Source organism: Hyperolius riggenbachi, chromosome 4, assembly GCF_040937935.1.
Source record: "Hyperolius riggenbachi isolate aHypRig1 chromosome 4, aHypRig1.pri, whole genome shotgun sequence".
Classification (NCBI taxonomy): domain Eukaryota; kingdom Metazoa; phylum Chordata; class Amphibia; order Anura; family Hyperoliidae; genus Hyperolius; species Hyperolius riggenbachi.
In genome coordinates this window covers 346,887,141-346,902,445 of record NC_090649.1, presented here as the reverse complement: position 1 = coordinate 346,902,445, position 15,305 = coordinate 346,887,141, and positions in this window count along the sequence as shown.

The window sequence follows — 15,305 nt, the reverse complement described above, 5'->3', positions numbered from 1 at the left end:
AGTCGCTGATGGCGACTTCACTGCGACTCACCAGGTTGGTCACCTCTTCAAACGGATGCATGAGCCTGCAGGCATTATGCATGAGTGTTCAGTACTTCAGCCAGAAAATGCCCAGCTCCCGAGAGCATGACCTTTGAGCGTAGGTGTACAAATACTCATTGACGGCTTTCTCCTGTTGTAACAGGTGGTCAAACATGAGGGGCATTGAATTTCAGCAAGTCGGGCTATCGCAAATCAAGTGCCTCACCAGCAAGTTGTTTCCCTGCTGAATATCGGCCAAGCGCGCCATGGCCATGTAGGAACTCCTGAAATGCCCACACACTTTCCTGGACTGCTTCAGGACCTCCTGTAAGCCTGGGTACTTACAAACAAATCTTTGAATGATAAGATTCAGCACATGTGCCATGCAGGGTACATGTGTCAACTTTCTCAAACTCAAAGCCGACAAGAGATTTCTGCCGTTGTCACACACCATGTTGCCGATCTCCAGTTGGTGCGGGGTCAGCCACTGTTTATTCAGACTCAGAGCAGCCAGGAGAGCTGCTCCAGTGTGACTCTGGGTTTTGAGGCAAGACATGTCAAAGATGGCGTGACACTGTCATACCTGGCATGCAGCATAGGCCCTGGGGGTGTATAGTTGGAGAGGAGATCGCAGCTCCAGTAGAGTGGCACTGCCACTCAACCGAGGAGGAGGAGGACGACAGTGAAGAGGATGTAGCAGGAGGAGTAGGAGGAGAAGGAGAGGAGGTGGCAGCAGGCCTGCCTGCAAGCCGTGGAGATGTCACAACTAGGTCCGCTGCACAGCCACGTACTCCCTGCTTGCCAGCGGTAACCAGGTTGACCCAATGTGCTGTATAAGTAATGTACCTGCCCTTGTAATAGACTGATTTTTGTGTAGAAAAATCTGTAAAGCAGTAATTTTCCAATAAGCTATTGGAAAATAATCCTATTCTTTGAAATATCTATGTAAATAACAGGCTGAAATACAGGATCAGGATTTGGGCTATCTATTGCCGGAGTCTGTTTATGTTTAGCAACTTGTTGACCTGGGGAAAGTACCTAGGGGGAGGCTCATGGCTTGGCTGCCTCATTCTCATCAGACATGATGCAGGCAGAGGAAGCATGCTCATGGAGTCCTTATTTATAATTCCCTTTTTCAGGGTGTAACATTTTGGAGGTCCCACCGAGATGAATGTGATGAGGATTAGCTGCCCAGACAGACATCCCTAATCATCATTCAACTCTGAACACACTGATTGCCAGAGAGAACAGAGTGGTCGTGGTGGTTCAACAGCTGTGGAAGGAGAGACTTGCATGTGATCTGAGGTTAACGAATAGTGCCAGGAGAGCTGCGCTGTCTATCCTACAGGAAAAGATTGAACACCAGACTAAATTTGTCCCAGGGCAAGGAATCGCGATGGAATCATCGGGTGTTGAGGACTTGAAAGTACAAGTGGGCGGTGCCTTGTATGCATTATCCAAAGATGCTTTTCTGGAAATATGTGACTTTTTATCTATTGCTGGTCCATCATCTAAAAATGTAGTAGATAAAAGTCGGTGCTTTCTAATCTTGCATATTATGAGCTATCTGGAGAGGGAAGAGTTATGTGAACTAGAAGATCAGGGCATGTCTGAGTTACTCATGCTGGAGGAAAAAGTGAAAGAGCTGCAACAATCTTGTAGGGATAGTGTACCGAAGCAGGCAGTTTCAGATGAGACACAGGCAGGTGTGATACAGGGACAGGTAGTTCCTCTCTCAGAAGCAGAACAGTTGAAAAAAAAGATAGAAGCACTACAATTGAAATTAACGTTATCACTGCAGGAGCAGACAAATCAGATCAGTGAAGCAAAAAAGTCAGTGAGGGGAGGAGATAAGCATTTGAATGAAGGCCGTGTTCCCGCTCAGCAGACTTTCCAGCATCATGTTCCTTTGCAGTGGGGTAGAGACTTTAAAATATCAGGTCAGATAGGTCAGCCAGGCCAAAAGGACAAACTGACTTTCTCTAGTTTAGCCCACCAAATTGAGCAGGGAACCAGCAAGGGCCGGCGTGAAAGTACTGCGCATGCGCGAACAAAGCGCGCATGCGCAGTACTTTCACGCCGGCCGCCGTGATGACGCGAGGCGGCCGGCGTGTGACGTAATCCGCGTCATATGCAGAAGAAGCAGCCCGACACTCGGGAGAGTGTCGCCCGGGCTGCGGCCTGCCAGCCATTCCGGAGCGGGGAGAAGGAGAGGAGCCAGGACGCCGGCGTGGGACCTCCCGACCAGCACTGGGCTGGAGAAAGCCCCTGGTGAGTACAACTTTCCTTTTTTTTCTGAGCTCGGAGTCCCTTTAAATGTGAGGTGCGCTATTTAGGAAGAATTGTTTCATCTGAAGGTAGCAAGATGGATCCAGCTGACACTATTGCAGTAAGAGCTTTAAAGGAGAAGAGACCAAGCACTGTGGGAGAATCCATCCATCGTGCCATCATGGGCTTGTTAAGCTATTACAGATAGTATATACCAAACTTTTCTCGTAGCTGGACCACTTTATGATTTGTTGAAAGGGACCACAGAAGACCATATACCACAAAGTAGCATGAGTACACGAAAAGTTCCAACGAAGAGAAAAGGAGTGTCATCACATAAATTGATTAACTGGATGGAAAAACATCAATGTATCTTGGAAGAATTAATAGACTGTCTAGTTGAGTCACCAGTCCTTGGTTTTCCAGATTTTTCCAAGCCGTTTATCCTCCACAAAGGTGCCTCCAATCAAGGCCTCGGTGCAGTTCTATATCAACAACAAGAGGGAAGACTTTGTGTGATAGCCTATGGCTCCCGGACTTTAACTGCAGCTGAACGGAATTACCATCTTCACTCTGGAAAATTGGAATTCCTTGCTTTGAAGTGGGCCATTACAGAAAAATTTAGAGACTACCTGTATTTTGCACCAACGTTCACAGTGTACACTGATAACAATCAACTCACATATGTGCTATCGAGTGCCAAGCTAAAGGCCACTGGATACAGATGGGTAGCAGAACTTGCAGATTTCCATTTCACCATTCGTTACCGACCTGGTAAAGAAAATGTGGATGCAGATTCGTTGTCAAGAATGCCATTAAATATTGAGAGGGTGATGGAACAATGTACTGAAGAATTATCATCTGATTGTGTGGCAGCAACAATCCAAGCTATTGAGGCTCAAGACTTTAACCTACCGTGGGTTTGCCTAGCAGTTACAGATACCCAAAGTACAGGAGTGATTGATGAAATAGGTAAACCATTTTCAGTTGATGAAATTCGACGAGCACAGCAAGATGACAAGCACATTGGCCCAATAATACAGTGCAAGGTGAAGAACCATAAGCCATCAGGTTATGAACTGAATACTCTTAGCAAGCAAAGCAAGTGTCTACTTCGCAACTGGGAAAGACTTTGTATTGATGAAAAAGGAATTCTCCAAAGAAGAACATTGAACAAGACACAACTTGTATTACCTGAAGAATACAAGGTTACCGTGTTAAAGGAATTACATGATGAGATGGGCCATCAAGGTATTGACAGAACACTATCATTAATCCGGGATAGATTCTTTTGGCCTTACATGCAGAAGGAAGTTGAACATTATGTGGCAAGAACTTGTACCTGTTTGAAACAAAAGACGCCATGCAAAGAAACACGAGCACCTCTTACAAGTATTGTTACAACACAGCCATTTGAACTTGTGTCAATAGATTTTCTCCACTTAGACAAATGTAAAGGTGGATATGAATATATCCTGATAATCATCGATCACTTTACTCGTTTTGCTCAAGCTTATGCCACCACCTCGAAGTCTGCTAAAACAGTTGCTGATCGAATCTTTAACGATTATGCTCTAAAGTATGGAATGCCAATGCGAATATATCATGATCAAGGCGGTGAATTTGAAAATCAGCTTTTTGCTCAGTTGAAAAAGAACTGTGGGGTACTAGGATCAAGAACAACACCGTATCACCCCCAAGGAAATGGACAAGTGGAACGGTTCAACAGAACATTGTTACAGATGCTTAGGACTCTTACTGAGAAATAGAGTTGGGCCGAACCTCCGATTTTAGGTTCGCGAACCGGATTCGCGAACTTTCGCGGAACGTTCGGTTCGCGTTAAAGTTCGCGAACCGCAATAGACTTCAATGGGGATGCGAACTTTGAAAAAAAAAAATAATTATGCTGGCCACAAAAGTGATGGAAAAGATGTTTCAAGGGGTCTAACACCTGGAGGGGGGCATGGCGGAGTGGGATACACGCCAAAAGTCCCCGGGAAAAATCTGGATTTGACGCAAAGCAGCGTTTTAAGGGCAGAAATCACATTGAATGCTAAATGACAGGCCTAAAGTGCTTTAAAACATCTTGCATGTGTATACATCAATCAGGTAGTGTAATTAAGGCCTAAAGTGCTTTAAAACATCTTGCATGTGTATACATCAATCAGGTAGTGTAATTAAGGTACTGCTTCACACTGACACACCAAACTCACCGTGTAACGCACCGCAAACAGCTGTTTGTACTAGTGACGGCCTTGCTGGACTGGTGCGCACCATGGCGAGAGTGCAGGTTTTGGTGGCTTTACAGCCCATATGGTCGGCCTGGCTGATGTAGCTGAATGACAGAACAGTGACTGTCCAGCTGATCAAATTTGGTCTGACCACAATGAAGCAACGACCTTATTATCTTTTGTGTGCCCCCCGAGACACTCATCTAGGCGCCGGTCATTGCTTCATTGTGATACGCAAGCCCCTTCACCACGGCAAGGTAATGATCACGAAGGGGAATGGGCGCATGTACATGCCTTTTCTTTTGTTGTTGCAGCTGCCCTCAGTGCAGCCAGAAAAATTAGGCAGTCATGTACACGCACCATAAAAATTATTACAGCGGCCGCTGCTAGCAGCGGCCTAAAAAATTCAGCAATCCGCCTGGAGTCCCGGACCCTGTTGGTGGTGGCGGAGAAGGTAGTGAAGCGGCCTGCAGGCAGACATGCTGTGTGGAGGGACTGGGAGCGACTTAGTCTTTTTGGGGCAGGCCAGGCAGCCAGTCACACGGCGTGCAGGCAGAGATGCTGTGTGTGCGGGGACTGACTTAGTCTTGGGGCGGGCAGCAGCCCTCCGGGATCCATGCCTCATTCATTTTGATAAAGGTGAGGTACTTAACACTTTTGTGACTTAGGCGACTTCTCTTCTCTGTGACAATGCCTCCAGCTGCGCTGAAGGTCCTTTCTGAGAGGACGCTTGCGGCAGGGCAGGAGAGAAGTTGGATGGCAAATTGGGACAGCTCTGGCCACAGGTCAAGCCTGCGCACCCAGTAGTTCAAGGGTTCCTCATCGCTGTTCACAGCAGTGTCTACATCCACACTTAAGGCCAGGTAGTCGGCTACCTGCCGGTCGAGGCGTTGGTGGAGGGTGGATCCGGAAGGGCTACGGCGAGGCGTTGGACTAAAGAACGTCCGCATGTCCGACATCACCATGAGATCGCTGGAGCGTCCTGTCTTTGACTGCGTGGACACGGGAGGAGGATTAGTGGCAGTGGTACCTTGCTGGCGTTGTGCTGTCACATCACCCTTAAAGGCATTGTAAAGCATAGTTGACAGCTGGTTCTGCATGTGCTGCATCCTTTCCACCTTCCGGTGAGTTGGTAACAGGTCCGCCACTTTGTGCCTGTACCGAGGGTCTAGTAGTGTGGCCACCCAGTACAGCTCATTCCCCTTGAGGTTTTTTATACGGGGGTCCCTCAACAGGCAGGACAGCATAAAAGACGACATCTGCACAAAGTCGGATCCAGTACCCTCCATCTCCTCTTGCTCTTCCTCAGTGACGTCAGGTAAGTCAACCTCCTCCCCCCAGCCGCGAACAATACCACGGGAAGGTTGAGCAGCACAAGCCCCCTGCGACGCCTGCTGCGGTTGTTCTCCTGCCGCTGTCCCCTCCTCCTCCTCCTCCCCCAAAGAAACACCTTGCTCATCATCCTCTGAGTCTGACTCGTCTTCTGCACACGACCTCTCTTCTTCCTCCTCCTCCCCCCTCTGTGCTGCCGTAGGTGTTGAGGAAACAGCTGGGTCTGATGAAAATTGGTCCCATGCCTGTTCCTGCCGTAACGGTTCCTGGTCACGCTCATTCGCAGCTTCATCTGCCACTCTACGCACAGCACGCTCCAAGAAGTACGCGTAGGGAATTAAGTCGCTGATGGTGCCCTCACTGCGGCTCACCAGGTTGGTCACCTCCTCAAACGGCCGCATGAGCCTGCATGCATTTTTCATCAGTGTCCAGTTGTCGGGCCAGAACATCCCCATCTTCCCAGACTGTTTTGTTCTACTCCAGTTGTAGAGGTACTGGGTGACGGCTTTCTTCTGTTCTAGCAGGCGGGAGAACATGAGCAGGGTCGAGTTCCAGCGAGTGGGGCTATCGCAAATGAGGCGTCTCACCGGCATGTTGTTTTTACGCTGAATTTCTGCAAATCGTGCCATGGCTGTGTAAGAGCGCCTCAAATGCCCACAGAACTTCCTGGCCTGCTTCAGGACATCCGCTAAGCCAGGGTACTTTGCCACAAATCTTTGAACCACTAGATTCATGACATGTGCCATGCAGGGTATGTGTGTCAGCTTCCCCATATGCAAAGCGGCAAGCAGATTGCTGCCGTTGTCGCACACCACGTTGCCTATCTCCAGGTGGTGCGGGGTCAGCCACTCATCCACCTGTTTCTTAAGAGCAGCCAGGAGAGCTGCTCCAGTGTGACTCTCCGCTTTGAGACAAGCCATGTCTAAGATGGCGTGACACCGTCGTACCTGGCATGCAGCATAGGCCCTGCGGAGCTGGGGCTGTGCAGCTGGAGAGGAGAACTGCCACTCAGCCAAGGAGGAGGAGGAGGACAGCGAAGAGCATGTAGCAGGAGGAGAGGAGGTGGCAGGAGGCCTGCCTGCAAGCCGTGGAGGTGTCACAATTTGGTCCGCCGCTTTCTGCTTGCCATCGTTCACCACCAGGTTCACCCAATGGGCTGTGTAGGTAATGTAGCGGCCCTGCCCGTGCTTGACAGACCAGCCATCCGTGGTCAGGTGTACCCTTGACCCAACGCTCTTCGCAAGAGATGACACCACTTGCCTCTCAACTTCACGGTGCAGTTGGGGTATGGCCTTTCTCGAAAAATAAGTGCGGCCTGGCATCTTCCACTGCGGTGTTCCGATGGCCACAAATTTACGGAAGGCCTCAGAGTCCACCAGCCGGTATGGTAACAGCTGGCGAGCTAACAGTTCCGCCACGCCAGCTGTCAGACGCCGGGCAAGGGGGTGACTGGCCAAAAGTGGCTTCTTCCGCTCAAACATTTCCTTCACGGACACCTGACTGCTGCTGTGGGCAGAGGAGCAGGAACCGCTCAAGGGCAGAGGCGGAGTGGAGGAGGGTGCCTGTGAAGGTGCAAGGGAGAAAGCGGCAGAAGCAGATGATGCACCTGAAGGAGGAAGAGGAGAAGGAGGGTGACTTTTCTTTTGTGTGCTGCTGCTGCTTTTGCTCAGGTGGCCATCCCATTGCTGTTTGTGCCTTTTCTCCAGGTGCCTTCGTAAGGCACTTGTCCCTACGTGAGTGTTGGCCTTTCCACGGCTCAATTTTTGTTGGCAGAGCGAACAGATGGCTTTGGTCCGATCTGAGGCACACACATTAAAAAATTTCCACACCGCTGAGCCACCCTGGGATGTGGGCACTATGGGGACCTCAGCAGCTGATGCTGAAGGGCAAGTTGGCTGGCTGTACATAGGTGGCGATACATGGTGCCGGACTCTGCCACCAGCTGTTTCTGACGAAGAGCTGCCCCAGCTTCTTTCAGCAACTTCTCTCCTCCTACTACTCTCTGACTCCCCTCTCTGAACTGTCCCCCTCTTCATCTCCTCTATTGGGAACATACAGAGGATCCCTATTACCGTCATCATCGTAGTCATCCTGCCCAGCTTCGCTTGCCTCAGACAAATCCAAACTTGCACCATCAGTAGGTCCTTCATCCTCCTGACACGTTACATCCATAGTGTTGCCGCGTAACTCAGACATATTAGCTGGTGAAAATTCATCTGGCTGTAACAACAATGGCTGTGCATCAGTGATTTCAACACTAAATAATTCTTGCGAAGTGTCAAATGCAGCGGAAGTGGTGCTAGTGGTAGCGCTGGTGGCTGAGCAAGATGAGGTGTTCTGTGTCGCTAAATACTCAACCACGTCCTGACAATCTTGGGAGGTGATGGGACGTGCCTTCTTCCGAGCACTGTACTGTGGGCCAGGTCCACACGAAATTACATTTACACGACCTCGCGCAGACCTGCCGGGTGGCCTTCCTCTGCCTCTGCCACTACCTCTTCCTCTTCCTCTACCTGTTTTGTCCATATTGGGTATGCACGGAGTGGTATATCACACTGCGTGCACTCACGTAGGTAGGTGGGTTCACTTAACTGCACAGGTATGCGCACTGATGCGGTGGGTTCACTGAACAGTACAGGTATACAGTGGCAGGTTCACTGAACACAACAGGTATGCAGTGGCGGGTTCACTGAACAGGTATACAGTGGCGGGTCCACTGAACAGAACAGGTATACAGTGGCGGGTTCACAGAACAGGTATGCAGTGGCAGGATCACTGAACACAATAGGTATGCAGTGGCGTGTTCACTAAACAGGTATACAGTGGCGGGTCCACTGAACAGAACAGGTATACAGTGGCGGGTCCACTGAACAGAACAGGTATACAGTGGCGAGTCCACTGAACAGAACAGGTATACAGTGGCGGGTCCACTGAACAGAACAGGTATACAGTGGCGGGTTCACAGAACAGGTATGCAGTGGCAGGATCACTGAACACAATAGGTATGCAGTGGCGTGTTCACTAAACAGGTATACAGTGGCGGGTCCACTGAACAGAACAGGTATACAGTGGCGGGTTCACAGAACAGGTATACAGTGGCGGGTCCACTGAACAGAACAGGTATACAGTGGCGGGTCCACTGAACAGAACAGGTATACAGTGGCGGGTCCACTGAACAGAACAGGTATACAGTGGCGGGTTCACAGAACAGGTATGCAGTGGCAGGATCACTGAACACAATAGGTATGCAGTGGCGTGTTCACTAAACAGGTATACAGTGGCGGGTCCACTGAACAGAACAGGTATACAGTGGCGGGTCCACTGAACAGGTATACAGTGGCGGGTCCACTGAACAGAACAGGTATACAGTGGCGGGTCCACTGAACAGAACAGGTATACAGTGGCGGGTTCACAGAACAGGTATGCAGTGGCAGGATCACTGAACACAATAGGTATGCAGTGGCGTGTTCACTAAACAGGTATACAGTGGCGGGTCCACTGAACAGAACAGGTATACAGTGGCGGGTTCACAGAACAGGTATACAGTGGCGGGTCCACTGAACAGAACAGGTATACAGTGGCGGGTCCACTGAACAGAACAGGTATACAGTGGCGGGTCCACTGAACAGAACAGGTATACAGTGGCGGGTCCACTGAACAGAACAGGTATACAGTGGCGGGTTCACAGAACAGGTATGCAGTGGCAGGATCACTGAACACAATAGGTATGCAGTGGCGTGTTCACTAAACAGGTATACAGTGGCGGGTCCACTGAACAGAACAGGTATACAGTGGCGGGTCCACTGAACAGGTATACAGTGGCGGGTCCACTGAACAGAACAGGTATACAGTGGCGGGTCCACTGAACAGAACAGGTATACAGTGGCGGGTTCACAGAACAGGTATGCAGTGGCAGGATCACTGAACACAATAGGTATGCAGTGGCGTTTTCACTAAACAGGTATACAGTGGCGGGTCCACTGAACAGAACAGGTATACAGTGGCGGGTCCACTGAACAGAACAGGTATACAGTGGCGGGTCCACTGAACAGAACAGGTATACAGTGGCGGGTCCACTGAACAGAACAGGTATACAGTGGCGGGTTCACAGAACAGGTATGCAGTGGCAGGATCACTGAACACAATAGGTATGCAGTGGCGTGTTCACTAAACAGGTATACAGTGGCGGGTCCACTGAACAGAACAGGTATACAGTGGCGGGTTCACTGAACAGGTATACAGTGGCGGGTCCACTGAACAGAACAGGTATACAGTGGCGGGTTCACAGAACAGGTATGCAGTGGCAGGTTCACTGAACACAACAGGTATGCAGTGGCGGGTTCACTGAACAGGTATACAGTGGCGGGTCCACTGAACAGAACAGGTATACAGTGGCGGGTCCACTGAACAGAACAGGTATACAGTGGCGGGTCCACTGAACAGAACAGGTATACAGTGGCGGGTTCACAGAACAGGTATACAGTGGCGGGTCCACTGAACAGAACAGGTATACAGTGGCGGGTTCACAGAACAGGTATGCAGTGGCAGGATCACTGAACAGGTATGCAGTGGCAGGATCACTGAACAGGTATGGAGTGGCAGGATCACAGTACAGGTATGCAGTGGGCTGAGGGCTCACTGAACAGAACAGGTATGCAGTGGCAGGATCACTGAACAGGTATGGAGTGGCAGGATCACAGTACAGGTATGCAGTGGGCTGAGGGCTCACTGAACAGAACAGGTATGCAGTGGCAGGATCACTGAACAGGTATGCAGTGGCAGGATTACTGAACAGGTATGCAGTGGCAGGATCACTGAACAGGTATGCAGTGGGCTGAGGGCTCACTGAACAGAACAGGTATGCAGCCAGGAAGAAGTTAAGCCTAACTAATCTTTCCCTATATGAGAGACTGCAGCAGCTCGCCCTACTCTCACTAATGCAGGCACACGAGTGGCCGTAATGGCCGCCGCTGCCTGCCTTATATAAGGGGGGGTGGGGCTCTAGGGGCTAGTGTAGCCTAATTGGCTACACTGGGCCTGCTGACTGTGATGTAGAGGGTCAAAGTTGACCCTCAGTGCATTATGGGGCGAACCGAACTTCTTCCGCAAAAGGTTCGCGTGCGGTACCCGCACGCGAACCACCTACGTTCGCGCGAACCACGTTCGCCGGCGAACCGTTCGGCCCAACTCTACTGAGAAACAGAAGATAAATTGGAAAGAATCGTTGAATAAGCTTGTCTATGCATATAATTGCACACGATGTGAAGTAACAGGCTTTTCCCCTTTTTACCTCCTTTTTGGAAGATCTCCAAGATTGCCTATTGACCTCTTGTTTGGACTTAACTCAGAGACAGGAAAACCTGATCATCGAGCATACATGGAAAAATGGAAACAAGAAATTCAGAATGCATATGAAATAGTGCAAGAGAATATGAAAAAGTCAACAGAGAGAAGTAAAAATCATTATGATGGAAGAATAAGAAGCTCAGTATTGTGTCCAGGTGACCGTGTCCTCGTCAAAAACCTGACGCCTAGAGGAGGTACTGGAAAGCTCCGTAGTCATTGGTAAGAGAATATTCATGTTGTGATTCGTCAAGTAGGAAAAGATCTCCCAGTCTATGAAATCAAACCTGAGCAGGGTAGAGGAAGATCAAGGATCATGCATTGCAATCTCTTATTACCATGTGATTATTTACCACTGGAAGTTCAACCAAAACCACCAGTTAAACAGAAGGAAAGAAAGAAAGAGCTAGATCACAAAGACACAAATCAAGAGGAAGAAGATGAGGAAGAAGAATATGCAGGCACGTGCACAGGGGGGTGCTCTGGGTGCCCAGGCACCCCCTTTTTAAAATCTTCAAAAAAGGCCCCTCTCGACGCGCAAAATAAGCTCCGCCCCTGACTGCGATAAGCCCCGCCCACCCGTGGGAAGCCCCGCCTGGGACACTTTCAAGTGAAGAGGCCCAGACAGGAATCCTAGTGTGGCATACTGACCTCTCCCTCCACCTAGGACCCATACTGACCTCCACCTCCCCCAGCACCCATAGTGACCTCTTCCTCCACCTAGTACCCAGTCCAGTGACCACTCCCTCCCCTAGCACTCACAGTGATCTCTCCCTCTACCTAGGACCCATACTGACCTCTCCCTACCCAGTACCCACAGTGAAATCTCCCTTCACCTAGCACCCACAGTGAGCTCTCCCGCCACCTAGCACAAACAGTGACCTCTCTCTTACCCAGCACCCACAGTGAACTCTCCCTCCACCTAGCACCCACAGTGACCTCTCCCTCCACCTGGGACCCATAGTGACCTCTCCCACCCCAGCACCCACAGTGACCTCTCCCTCCCCCAGCACCCACAGTGACTTCTCCCTCCACCTAGCACCCACAGTGACCTCTCCCTCCACCTAGCACCCACAGTGACCTCTCTCTTACCCAGCACCGACAGTGACCTCTCCCTCCACCTAGCATCCACAGTGACCTCTCTCTTACCCAGCACCCACAGTGACCTTTCTCTTACCCAGCACCCACAGTGACCTCTCCCTCCATCCAGCACCCACAGTGACCTCTCCCTCCACCTAGCACCCACAGTGACCTCTCCCTCCACCTGGGACCAATAGTGACCTCTCCCTCCCCAGCACCCACAGTGGCCTCTCCCTCCCCCAGCACCCACAGTGACCTCTCCCTCCCCCAGAACCCACAGTGACCTCTCCCTCCACCTAGCACCCACAGTGATCTCTCCCTCCACCTAGGACCCACAGTGACCTCTCCCTCCCCCAGCACCCACAATGACCTCTCCTCCCTCCACCTAGCACCCACAGTGACCTTTCCCTCCCCAGCTCTAGCAGTGATCCTGCCTACCCCAGCACCCACACTGACCTATCCCTCCCCCAGCACCCACAGCGATTTTTCACTCCCCCAGTGGCTACCCTCCTGTCCCCTGCAGCACCCACAGGCACCTCCTATCCCAAAAGCAGCACCTACAGTGACCTCTCCCATTGCTAGTGCCCACAGTGGCTTCTCCCAACACCTAGCATCCAAATCCTCCTCCAGTAACCACACTCACTTCTCCCAGCACCCACAGTGGCCTACCCTTCCCCCAGCACCCACACTGATCTCTACCTCCCTTAGCAGCAACTATGCCATTCATAGCAGCACCCATAGTGACCTCCCACCTCCTGCACCCACAATGACCTCTACCTCCCGAGACCCACAGTGATCTACCCCAAAGGACCCACAGTGACCTCCCTTTCCTCCAGCACCTATACTGACCTCTACTTACCACAGCACCCACAGTTATTTCTCCTCCCAGCACCCACAGTGACCTACCCTTCCCCCATCAACCACACTGACCTCGTGCTCCCCTAGCAGCAACGATACCATTCGTAGCAGTGCCCACAGTGACCTCCCACTCCCTGCACCCACAGCAATCCCACCAATATTCAGCACCCACATTACACTCAACCAGTAACCCCCACTATAGCAAGCACCCAGTACTTGCACCAAGCACCCTGCACCCAATACTCACATCTGGCCTCAATATGGCACTTAGTACTTGCCTCAAACAGCCACATGACACCCAATACCTGCACCCCTTCACCCTATAGCTGGCACCCAGTACTCACACCTACATGGCACAGTACTTGCACCCAGCTCTGACATGTCACTCACTACTCACACCTGCACACAGCCTCCACATGGCACCCACTCACATAACCAGTACTAGCACCAGAAGTACATGCACTCAGAACCCACGTGACACACAACATCCACCCAGAGCTAACACCCAGTGCCGGCATGGCACCAAGTATTTGCACCTATGTGATACTCAGTACCTGCACCCAACACCCACATGTTTCATCTGCAGTAGTTCCAGTTGCACTAAGCCTCCACTTGGTGCCCAGCACCCACAGCAAGCACTCATATGACATCCAGTACTTGCACCCAGAACTCAAAAGGGACTGAGTACCTGCAATCAACACCTACATGATGGTTGATACCCACCTATACAGAATCCACATGACACCCTGTGCCAGCACCCAGAACCCACATGGCACCCAGCATCTGCCTTTAGCACCCACATGAAAACAAATACCCCACTAGCCAGCACCCATCACCCATATGTCACCATGTACTCACTCCCAGTACCCAATTGGCACTCAGTATATGCACCTAAGACCCACATACCCCCATAATCAACACCCACATGGCACAGTACTCAAACGTCTTTGTATAGAAAGAGCAAGGAAGACCCACGAGTGGCACTGCCTATATATGAGCATACCCGTATAAGTGAATAAAAAAGCACTTGGTTCTCACCATACCATCTGTGGTCACCTTTGTCAGTTGCTGGGACGTGTGCTCCACGGATATGAAGTGAAAAAAGCACCAATGCAATTTGCAGCTGTAGAAAAAGAAAGATGAACTCCGGGCACCTTCCGTCCAGTACTGTTTATTGCAAGAAGTGACAGACAGCCATCTGGATACCACAAACAATGACTACCTCATCCTGGTGATGTTCAAAGGTGATGGTGCGGTGGAGGTGGGGGAGCCAGGGCACAAGGTGGGACTGGCGACGGCCGTTTCGCGTCTATACAGACGCTTGGTCATGCTGCGTACCACTTTGGAGGGCGCTCCGCGAGCATCCGGTTTAACACGGGGATAAGCCCCGCCCCTTCCGGGTGTCACGTTCGCCGCGAGTGATTTGAGGGAGAGGGTGGAGGAGGCCAAGGGGGCGTGTGCGTCCGGCTAGAACTACCGATCCCAAAGTGCTGTGCGCACAACCCCACCCACATGCGCTGAGTGTGCGACCAGGCTGTGCCTATCAGGCTGTGGCTACCGGACCCAGGGCCGTGCAGAGGGTCCTTAAGTGGGGGGTGCTCAAATTTAAAAAAGGGGCCTGGCAATGCCTTCCCCCGCATGCCCCCCCCCTTCCTCGTTTCTGGCTAGGGGGGTATTGATTGTCATGCTGCTGAATGCAGATGATGGGTGTCATGTGGGTTCTGGGTGTAAGTGCTGAGTGTCATGTGGGTTCTGGCTATGGTTAGGTATAGAGTGTCATGCGGGTGTTGATTGCAAGAACTTAGTGCCATGTAAGATCTGGATGCATGTACTGGATGTCATGTGGGTGCTGGGTGCAGGTACCGGGTGTGACATGGGTGCGAATACTTGGCGCCATGCCTGTACTGGGTGCTGGCTATGGGTGGGCTTTGGGCATCACATGGGTTTTGAATGCAGGTACTTTAGGTGCGGTTACGGGTTAAGTGGATACTTGGTGCAGATAGTGGGTGCCATGTGGAAGCTGTGTGCAGGTGTGAGTACTGGGTGCAATTTTAGGACTGGGTGCAGATACTTGGTGTCATGTGAGTGTGAGTACTGGGTGCCAGCTATGAGGGGAAGGGGTGGCTGATGGGAAAAGTAGAGGCCAGTGTGGGTGCTGCAGGAAGGGGCAGG